The sequence below is a fragment of the Zosterops lateralis genome (assembly GCF_965231275.1).
Source record: "Zosterops lateralis genome assembly, chromosome: 6".
In the NCBI taxonomy this organism is placed as follows: Eukaryota; Metazoa; Chordata; class Aves; order Passeriformes; family Zosteropidae; genus Zosterops; species Zosterops lateralis.
The window spans coordinates 26,498,208-26,508,209 of record NC_139761.1 but is presented as its reverse complement, the minus strand read 5'-3'; the positions used below and the strand labels follow the sequence as shown (position 1 = coordinate 26,508,209).

The following is a 10,002-nucleotide window of genomic DNA, read 5'->3' as shown; positions in this document are numbered from 1 at the left end:
CCCAGGGTGTACTTCTCCTATGTGCCCACCCCACCACTGTCACTTCCCTGTGTTTGGGAACAAAGGCCAAGCTAACAGGCATGAGACAGAGCCCTGGTATCAACTAGATTATGACTCCTGGCTTGCCATAATGATGTTTCTGAATATCCTCATTTTCCTAAGAGAAATAAAAGCTTGCTGTCTCTTTTCAACTCTGTTTCCATAGCAATAAAGGTAGTAGAAATCATATCAAATACTAATTAATACAATAGAAATAAATCCTTTAGGGAACTCACATTATTTGAACAGAATGTCATGCAGCACACCATAAACTTTGCTAGCTTACAATGGCATACCTTAATTTTCATATCAGTCTAACACAAATCAAGTTTCAATTGTGTTGTCCCCTGCTAAATTGTGAATTACATTCTCAGGCCTAAGGAAGTTTTAAACATTCAAACACCTACTGCTATAGCTTTCTTGTGAGTAGCTCTTTATTATGGATCACTAGACTGGGTTTGATACTGAGTCAGTTTGAGAGCTTTACTGAATTATTTAGAATGACATAGGATTAGTATTGGAAGAGAGAAACTATCAAAAATGAGACCATGCAATGTCAAGCCAGCACTAATTAGAAAGTCCATGGCATTTCCTAGATTTATGGAAAGACTTTATTTGATTCATTAATCAAAAGGTATCAAAGTCTCTTGTTTCTTTCAAAGGTGGATAGTGGCTAAGAGAGTGTGGCTTAGAAACCATTTCCTATGGTTTATTTTGATATCAGTAATGAAAATTTTAACTCACAGGTTAAAGTTTAATGGATTGAAGGGTTTTAGACAATGGCATGAACATTGGATGTTATTGGACATCTTCAGGGCCTTGGGGCTTCTTGGTTCAAGTTGGGCTTTTGTTTTACTCTGGGCTTCAGCATATCAAGTGTATAGGGTCCACCTTTGTGTGTACTTTCTTTCCTACCATGTAGAAAGGGATTTTCATGGTTTGGGAAAGCAGTTTTTGCCAGAAACTTTTCTCATCCAAATAGAACTGGCAAGTGGCCAAAAATGTGCTGGTGGTTCTTTAGTTGTGAATTTTAATTTCCAGGCAGCTCCTTTTAGTACTTGTTCATATAACCTTTGCTTCTCTCATCACTGCTCTGAGCAGAGGATGTGAGTAGGTTCCTGGTGCAGAAGGTAATGTCTGCAGGCTCAGCCTCCAGCCCCAGGCCTTCAGGAGGGTTATGGGGAGGGGCTCTCTGCTCTGCCAGCCTTCCTGCTCTGCCTGGAGGCTGGCAGCACTGTGGCCCACTGGGCACTAGCAGCAGCTTGCTCAGAGCTTTCAGAGTCTTCACTCATCTCTCTGTCTGATGGGCAGATGAAAGCCAGGCTACTCAGCATGCAGAGGGCAGTGCAGTTTGTCCTACAGTTGAAAAATGATAAGGAGATTTTTACTTGGTTGGCTAGAAACTTCTTTACCCTCTCCTGAATAAAAAGCCACCCCCCAGCCATTTTTTTTTAAAAAACCTCATTGTCATTCATTCAACAGTGTTAAATCTGCTCATTTTGAAGTATCAAGTGTTTTTCCCTAGCAACAAGATTTTTCTTGTAAGTGACAGATTGGATGTAGGAGCAGGGTGGGGCAGAGTGAAAATATATATTTCTTAAAATACTGTTCAATAACTACTGTCTGTAGAGGCTTAGTGTTAAAATCATGCTATTGACAGTTTATTTTAAGTAAGGTTCCCCTACATGATAACCAAATTTGACTTATAAAATTTGTTTTTAAATTGACACACACAATATTAAGTTTTAAATATAGAAATAATTTATAGCTTGCACATCTCAAATCTGTATTGTCACGTAGGAATAATTTGTTTAAGATATTCCTTACCAACAGGCATGTACTAACATGGACTCTAAAATCTGTGGCACCATACTTTAAAAGGCTGTTTGCATTTTGTCTGTTTCTTTAAAGGGCTTCCGTATTGTCTCGGACTCCCCTGGAAATGCAGTAAGGATTCGTATCACATCTCAGTTGCCATAGCAACAGCAGCCTTTCCCATAATGAGCTGCATCATCTGAACTGATGTCACAGCATCATGCAGCAGGTCACACAAGGCACCTCCTAGTATTGCATCTTACAGATGTGCCGTAAACATCAAAAGAGGATGATTTGAACAGGACATGGTGAGTTGCAAAATATTGCGCTGTTCTTAATTGCAGGGTTATTTTTTCCTCTTTTATAAGGTTTTTCTAATGTAAGTGGGTTTTGCCTTGTAAAAATCATTTTGAAGAAAGATGCTGCATGCCTAAATATTATTTTCAGGCAGGCAGGCTAAGACAAAGGCCTACAGAAAATGCATTCAGTCTGAATGTTTACACTTGCCTTTACATTTGTGATAATAGCCTTAATACTTGAGGAGGATATATTTAAATTTCACAATCCAATTAATCTACCTACTGTTTTATTTGCTTAAATGGAAAGAATAGCTGTTTTCAATTCTAATGCCATAAACACAGGTTGTTCTTTTCCCTGTCTCTTCCTTTAAGCATTCCTATTATGTTTACCTCCTCTTTGAACCTATTTTGTCTCAATAGCATGAACATCACCTATTTACTTTCATTGGCCTCCCATAGCATGATAGAACTGAAAATACTGTGCAAACCGGTGCTGAACAAGCAACTGGAACAGTATTGATTTTAAACATGGTTCAGTACTGTCCTATTTCTACTGGTATTCTTAAAAAAGCAAAGCATAGATTTAATTGTCAAACAATAACCAAATGTTTTGAAAGGACTGTGGCTTTTATCTCTTTTACTGTTTTACTTTCTTTGAGACTATTTTTAAAATTATAATATGAATTTAGTGAATTTTAGATCTATCTTTTACAGGAAAGAAAACAAGTTTTTTTTTCTGCTGCAACTGCAGTAAAAGGTGTAGCCAAAGATTCAAGCATTCTGAGGGGGTTTGCTATGAATAAAATAATAAGAATAATTAAAAAGGTTTTCACCTCTATCTTGGGAAGAAAACACTTATCTTTTATATTTAGAAAGCTGGTTAAAATCATGTCTATGGTATTTAGTAATTCTTTACAACATTCAATATTTGCTTATGTTGTATTAAGGTCTTACTTCTCGAGGCTTGGTTTATTTTGCGTAACTTCAAGGTAATCTTGCTGGATGGTATATAATAACATTATTGCTTGATTTTGCGCGTTTGAAATATTGTGTTTCAGCTGCTTGCTATTAGAAGGAAAGAAAAGACCAGACACATGTCATTTTAATTGATCAATATGTCCACTAGGAATTAGGGAGTGGTCTCTGGCTCTGTTTCTCCCTGTGTAGTTTATATTTCAAAAGTGCAGCAAGAAAAAAGCAACCACTAATTTTGTAGCGTTATCAATATCTATTGTGGGCTTTGGTCCCTTAAATTGGTAAAGTAATAAATGTAATGAGATCTGAATACTCTTCATAGGGGTGTGTGTGATGGTCTTGTCTGGCACAAGCTGGAATAGAGCTCTTATATCTTAATTAGACTGTCTGTACAGAATCATGTATGCTTTTTTCAGCATGGTCTGGGTACATCTGTTGTTTTTTTCTGCACTGCAAAACACAAAGCAAATGACTGTAAAATAATTATTAGAATGATGTTCTATTTATTTGTGATGCGTTTTGCTGTATGAAAGTAGTGGTCTCCTGCACTTGCTCTGTTCCCATCAGGCAAACTCAGAAGGGGGATGAGTTAGCAGGAGGATGGGGGTAGGGTGGGACAGCTGATGTCTGCCTAGTGTCAGAATCAGTGTGAAGAGAGCTGGTGAGCAAGGCCTACAGCATGCAACTCAGGGATCATAAAAACAGTTAATAAGATGTGGATGTAAGATATTTCTGGTTTAAATATTATGTTTTTATTATCATCAGTAATAATAAATGTATTTTCTTAGATTTTTAAAGTGACTTGCTAAAAGTAGAATTTCTCAGATCAATGTTAAAACTTAGGGGAAACATAGCTGGTGAAAAAAACCCTAGCTTTTGATGGTATTAATGGAAGCATGACCTACTATGAAGCCCCCAGTGAAGAATTTTTTCCCCCTAATAATAAGAATACAAACCATGTTGTTTTTTGAACACTTTTTAAAAAGTTCCTGTTACTCTCTATTCCTCACACTTCTCACAGTGTTATTTGCTCTGGGAAACACTTGCTAATAATGGAGCTGTGATGATGCTACTTGATTCTTGGTAATCTCCGATAATTCTGACTCCTGCTGAATACTTTGATTACAGAATGCTTCCTGTTCATTTTTGTATGGGCCCAAATGTTGCACTGAGATCTGTTTGTGAGGATATGGAAAAGTATGGAGTGATGAAGAAAGCCTTACTATGAAGAGCAATCCTGATTGCCTGAGTCAGAGCAAAACCAAATGTAGAAACACTAAAGATATATAACAGTTCTGCTTGTTGTTGGGGCACATTCATAACTGGTACAAGTGAGAGAGTGTGAAAATTGTGTTGCTTTCAGCTTTGTTTCACAGCTGGCCTTATACCATTACTGAAGGCAATATGTTCTGTAAATACATGTATTCTTCCCCCAAGTAGCTGGATTAGAACAGTTAATCTGAAGGCTGGAGTTCTTCTGTACATGCAGAATCATACTGACGTGGAGCTGGAGATGGGCGTGTACCAATGAACTGAAAGGGTGTTACTGTTTAATCTTTACTTTGCTCTGAAGGGTTTTATTATATCATCAGTTAAGTAGTTCTTACATAGCTTAGCAGTCAGTGCAGAGAGAAACAGAAGCTTGGTTCTTCCCAAAGCAGCTGTAGGAGCTGATGATAAAACCCCACCACAGCAATGGAAGTTGGTACAATTTTTAACACTTTGTAGGGTTTTTTTCACCATACAACAATGCAAAGCCTACCTAGAGGGGACCAGAGTATGCCCTCAATGGAAAGAAGTTCTCTTTCTTCTCTAAAGAGGAGTTGAGGGAGCCCTATGTCTGAACTTTATCTTCTGTAGGTCACATTACAGTAGAACAGTGAATGGGTGTCTTGTGCCTCCCCCCTCTGACAGATCTGGAGTGAAGCTGTTCAACAACTCATCCCTTGAAAGTCTAGTCAAAGGGGATCACTATCAGAAGTGCTCAGGTATTGATTAGAATTGGTGGCATTTCCAAAATGCTGGTGAAATATTTCCTTAAAAATAATTTAGGAATTAGAAATGATTAAAAAATTCTCATGCTTTGTCCTAGTCTACTTGCACCCTCTGTAAAAGCCACTGCTGCGTCATGAAAGAAATATTGGCAAAATTCTGTGCTTGATTTTTTTCCTGGTCTCTTCTGAGTGCTCCTAGCTTTGGAGAGGGGCAGAACGTCTGAAGTTCCAGAGTTGCTTTTAGTAGGAAAAAAAATAATGTGTATTAAAAGATATCATGTGTCTCTGTTGAAATATTGTATTTACATTTTGTAAGTATGGCCCATGTTTTATAATGAAATTTCTTTACATTTTGTAACAAGATATTATACTAGTGTTACTGGGACAAAATTAATGATACATGAATGAGAAGATGACATCAAGAAATCATGTTGCAACTAGTTTATGTCTGAATGCTAACATTTCTGTGGACTGGACTGGGTAAAGTTGGCTTTTGCTTTTCCTTTTTTATATAAAAATGGACAGTCATTAAAGCAGATTCTAGCTGCAGAAAATAAAAAAGCTGCGTATGAGTCACCCAGACTGGGCCAAGGCTTTCCTGCCATAGGAAAGGAAGGAATCAATGGAAAAGCTGAGCTGGATGGAGAACCAAAAGGAAACTTGATTAGTGAGGGAACAGGACATACAGTGGGTGAAAGTGGCAGTGAATGAGTATCACATCTGACATCACTCTGATAATCCAGAATTCTCCTAAAAAGGCAGCTCCCATCTTGGACTTTTCAGCCTCTGGAGACTTTGGCAGAGGCCAAGGCAGACCTCAGCTGTGTTTCTAACCCTAACAAGCTCTTACTGTAGTAATTTTCATTTTTTTCAGTGCTTAAAACCTGTCTGTACCTCGTCTGCTGCACAAGCATGTGTGCTGTTTGATCAGTGCTCTTGGGCCAAAGACCTGTGGAGTATTGTCTTTCTCATATTCAGTTTTATGTCTTATATTTTCTGTAGATTTAAAAATAAAAGTATCTACCCCTACTTCATATCAATTAAAAAACTGCTAAAAGTGTGTAATATAAATCCTTCCATTAGTTTGGTATGGTCATATTTATGTGTATATGTAATGTCAGAAGGGTCACCACAAAACTCACTCTTTGAGTATCAGAATATGCTTTCCTGAAGCAAATTTTTTTTCTTATTTTTAAAAAGCCTACAGGAAAGCTTTGGTTCTGAGGAAAAGAGGGCATAAATTAAAAAACAATCCAGATAGATCTTCCCCTCCTGCTTTGGTGCACATAAGACAGGTTTCAAATATCTGGACATCTGAGTGCTTTGAATCCCAGCAAGGCTGACTCAGCTTTTCATCCCTCCAAGGTCAAAAAATTCAGCTCTGTGTAGTTTACAATATCTGGCACTTTCAGACAAGATGTTTCAAGCCAGGAATACTCTCCACTCTGCATGAACTCAGTTCTCATGGCATGTGTCAGATGAAGGCTTGCCCTGGCAGACTTGGCCAAAATGCTGTTGTCCCCTGCTTGTCCAGTGTTCAGTGCCAGGCAATAAGGGACCTTCCCCCAGCTGTGTAAAGAATGTCTTCTAAGGTGCCTGGAAGTAGAGATAGCTTGTAGATATCAGGAGTGTCCTCCAACCTGGGGGATAATCTTTGTGTCTTGAGGAGAGGATCAGCCTCAAAGTTAAGGGTGGAGAATGAGCACTGCGAATTGTATTGACGCTTAACATTTGGCAGCCCAGTGGCTTGTGGAACTGGTAAGAGCACTCAGGGCAAGCAGTTGGCTCTGGAAGACTGACTGTTCTGTAGGATGAGGCAGCAAAAAGGCTTCAAGAAGGGGCAGCACCTGAGCCTTGGGGCAGCACGCACAGGAATAACCAACCCCCAGCACTGCTGGTGTTCCACATCCAGCTGCTCTCAGAGACCCAAAGTATACTGAGCATTTAGTTGAAATGCGCATTCTCTCTTTGGCAAAGTGGTCTTTCAAGTGATGATGATTTCGATGAGGAAATAGCTCTATAAAATACTTTTCTCAGCCTCCATGGCACAGTGTCTCATGGGAGCTGACACACTTAGAAAGATAGCCTTTGTTAGCATGAGGTTGTACTAAAAGACTCCTAGCATTTGACTGGGGAAGCACCCAACTGCAGTAATTAGTTCTGCTTTCAGTCTTACTGTATATCTATTTCTTTTGTATATGTTTTTTGTCTTTCAAGAGCTGCCTTGTGCTGATTCTCTTGTAGTTCAAGGTTGTCACTGGTCCAGGGTTAGGATGCAGACATGAAGTTGCTTCATGTGCTGTCAAATATTAATATAAAGATTTGCCAGCTAGATGTGCAGATAAAATGAAGAATGCTAGTATCTGAATACATAAGTTTGTTTGTTTTGTGTGTTTTTTTTTTTTTTTTTCAGTGTTTTTCCTCTGGTCTAAAAGCTTATAGCTGAATCTCTACTTCAGTCTTAAAATGCGTCCTGTGTAACTTTCATAAGTCCTCCTTGCAGATTGTCTTAGACTTGTATTTGTTTTCAGCACCTCTCAAATCCATCATGTGTTGAGTTCCTCTGTGTCTTACTTTCTCCTTCCAGCTTGCTGTTCCTGAATTATATGCCTGTAATAACTTTTTTCTACAAAGTTGTCATTCTTTTCTTATTTAAATCCCTTGGGAAAATGTTGCGTTTCTTCTGGTTGGTTTCTAAAAAGTGGTTTGTGCAAGTTTAGATACGGGAAACTCATGGGACTTCAGGGTTATTACTCTGTTTTAAAATAACAAAATTCAGATCTCTCTACTGAAGCTTGGATAGAGCTTTTACAGTGCTAGGGCCTTTAAAGGCACCCGAGAAACAGTCAAGTCTTTTCTGACTTGTTTGCCTTGATTTTCAGCTTAAATAGACATGAATAATTTTTACTCACTTTTCCTAAATATTTCCTTATAAAGGATAAGTAACATGCCCAAGTTTCTTGGAAAATCTCTGGCAGACCGGAGAAAAAGCTATTTTTCCTGTTGCTTATATAGAACTTAAAAAAATTATAATCTTTTATCTACCTGTCTTTGTATTTTCTTGTTTGTGCTTCTGTTTGTTTTCTGAGGTTGGCTGTTTTTAATTGGTCATGGTTTTACTGGATAAAGCTGAGCTTTTAGCAGAGATCCACCATGAACTGTCAAGAGATTTAAGGCAAAAAATGGTTGTTACCAACTGTAAACTAGACTGCAAATTAACACGAGGCTTTGGAACATTCTAGTTTTCAAAAGAGAAGTATCTGCTTATCATAATGTTTTAGACAAACCTTAACTGTATTGATTTAGATGTAACAAAAAGCTGCACCTTTATGCATTTAATTTGCAACAAAAAGGAAAAAGTCCTGCGCACTTCTTGGCTTAAAAAAAGCCTCACAGCACAACAAAACCCCACGTTTGTTTTGAAAGTTTTAAAACAGCATTTCCCTTATTGGCTAGATAAGTGCTCATCCTTTGTTTAACAGATTGCTGTGACAGAATATTCTCTGCTACGACCATCAAAACACGTCTGCAAAATAGATAAAAAAAGGAAACAATATACCTACTAACTGAAATATTATGCTCATTAGGTAGAGAATTGGAAAGTAAGGACAGATGCCTTTTTTGCATTACATAGTACAACATTAGATGTTGGTAACCAAGCCCACCAAGAGATGCTGTTGAACAGTTGATTGTATTACACTTTTTCCGTTTCAATTATATATGTATATATATAAATAAGTTTTTGGAAAGTATTTATTTGAGAGACTGATAGAATATGTACAATGAACACAAATCAAAAAGAAAGGAGACTGATATCGTTAAGTCTGAGGGCTGTATAAAATAGTTTTCCAGCTGATATTGCAAAACGAGTCTTAGACTAAATGCTAATTAAGGATGAAAAAACTAACAAAAAACTTTTCTTGACACTTAGTTTTTGTCATGAAAAACTGTACTTAAGAGCTGAGTGCTATTGATAGAATAACTATGGTTTATTGAGAATGTTTTCAAATAAGGAAAGTTATTATTTCAAAGTTGTTGCCTGAAGCTACTCCAGGCTGCTTACAATTTTCAAGTGTGCTAGATTGTGTTTAGAAACAGCTTTTCTTGCTGAAGAGACTAATTCTCTGGCCAAGGTTATACTAGCTAGTATGTGTTCTTCCTGTACTTTAAGCTGCACAGCTTGTCTCCTAAAACATACCATTTTTTTAGAATAATAAATCAAATTTCAGTTGCTAAAAACCCCTCCCCTTAAAACCCATAGCTTCAGCTGGAAAAGCCTGTTATGTGTCAGATTTCAGCATGTCTAGTCTGTTGCTAAGGCAATGACACAGCAGATATGTAAGTTGCCATTTTAAGGGTCAGCTATTAAAATATGCAGGGTCTATTCTATAGATCTTTAATATGCCATCTAGTCTTATTCCTTCTCAATATTTCATCCTAGTATTTTACTAGGTCATTAACAGCAGCAAGGACTTTTTTTATGCTATTACGCACAGATAACCTTTGAAAATCGGGATTTTCTTGTATCTGGAGAAGGTGGAATCTAAATATAGTCTGTGCGTGATGTATAAACAGTGTATCAGCAATAATGTTCTTAGCTCTTTCAGAAGAAAAGAATTTTAATCCCCAAAGTGCTTTGCACCTGTTTGCAATGCAGTAGCTTTTTAAAGCAAACTTTTAAATAAATGGAGAGGCTTGATTTTGTATTTTGATGGATTACACTGCAAACTTCTTAATTATTCCTTCTGTTCTGCTTTGTTAGGTCATTTTGAATTTGATTGGAAGTTCAGTTTCATTTGCTGGTCCCACCTATATGATTCCTTTTCTTTGCTGGAATATGTAAAGTCACTTTAATCAAGAGACAAATCCCCCTCAGTTGT

General features: G+C 37.5%; 1 protein-coding gene across 1 annotated transcript in view; it reads left to right on the top strand.

The window, feature by feature from the left end:
* Positions 1–2,097: 2,097 nt before the first annotated feature.
* The window catches only part of AKAP6 (A-kinase anchoring protein 6), a 254,431-nt gene continuing 246,526 nt past the window's right edge, over positions 2,098–10,002 (top strand). The window contains exon 1 of the mRNA XM_083862864.1: positions 2,098–2,162. The gene's annotated coding sequence lies outside the window, so the exon portion shown is untranslated. The remainder of the gene's footprint in view (positions 2,163–10,002) is intronic.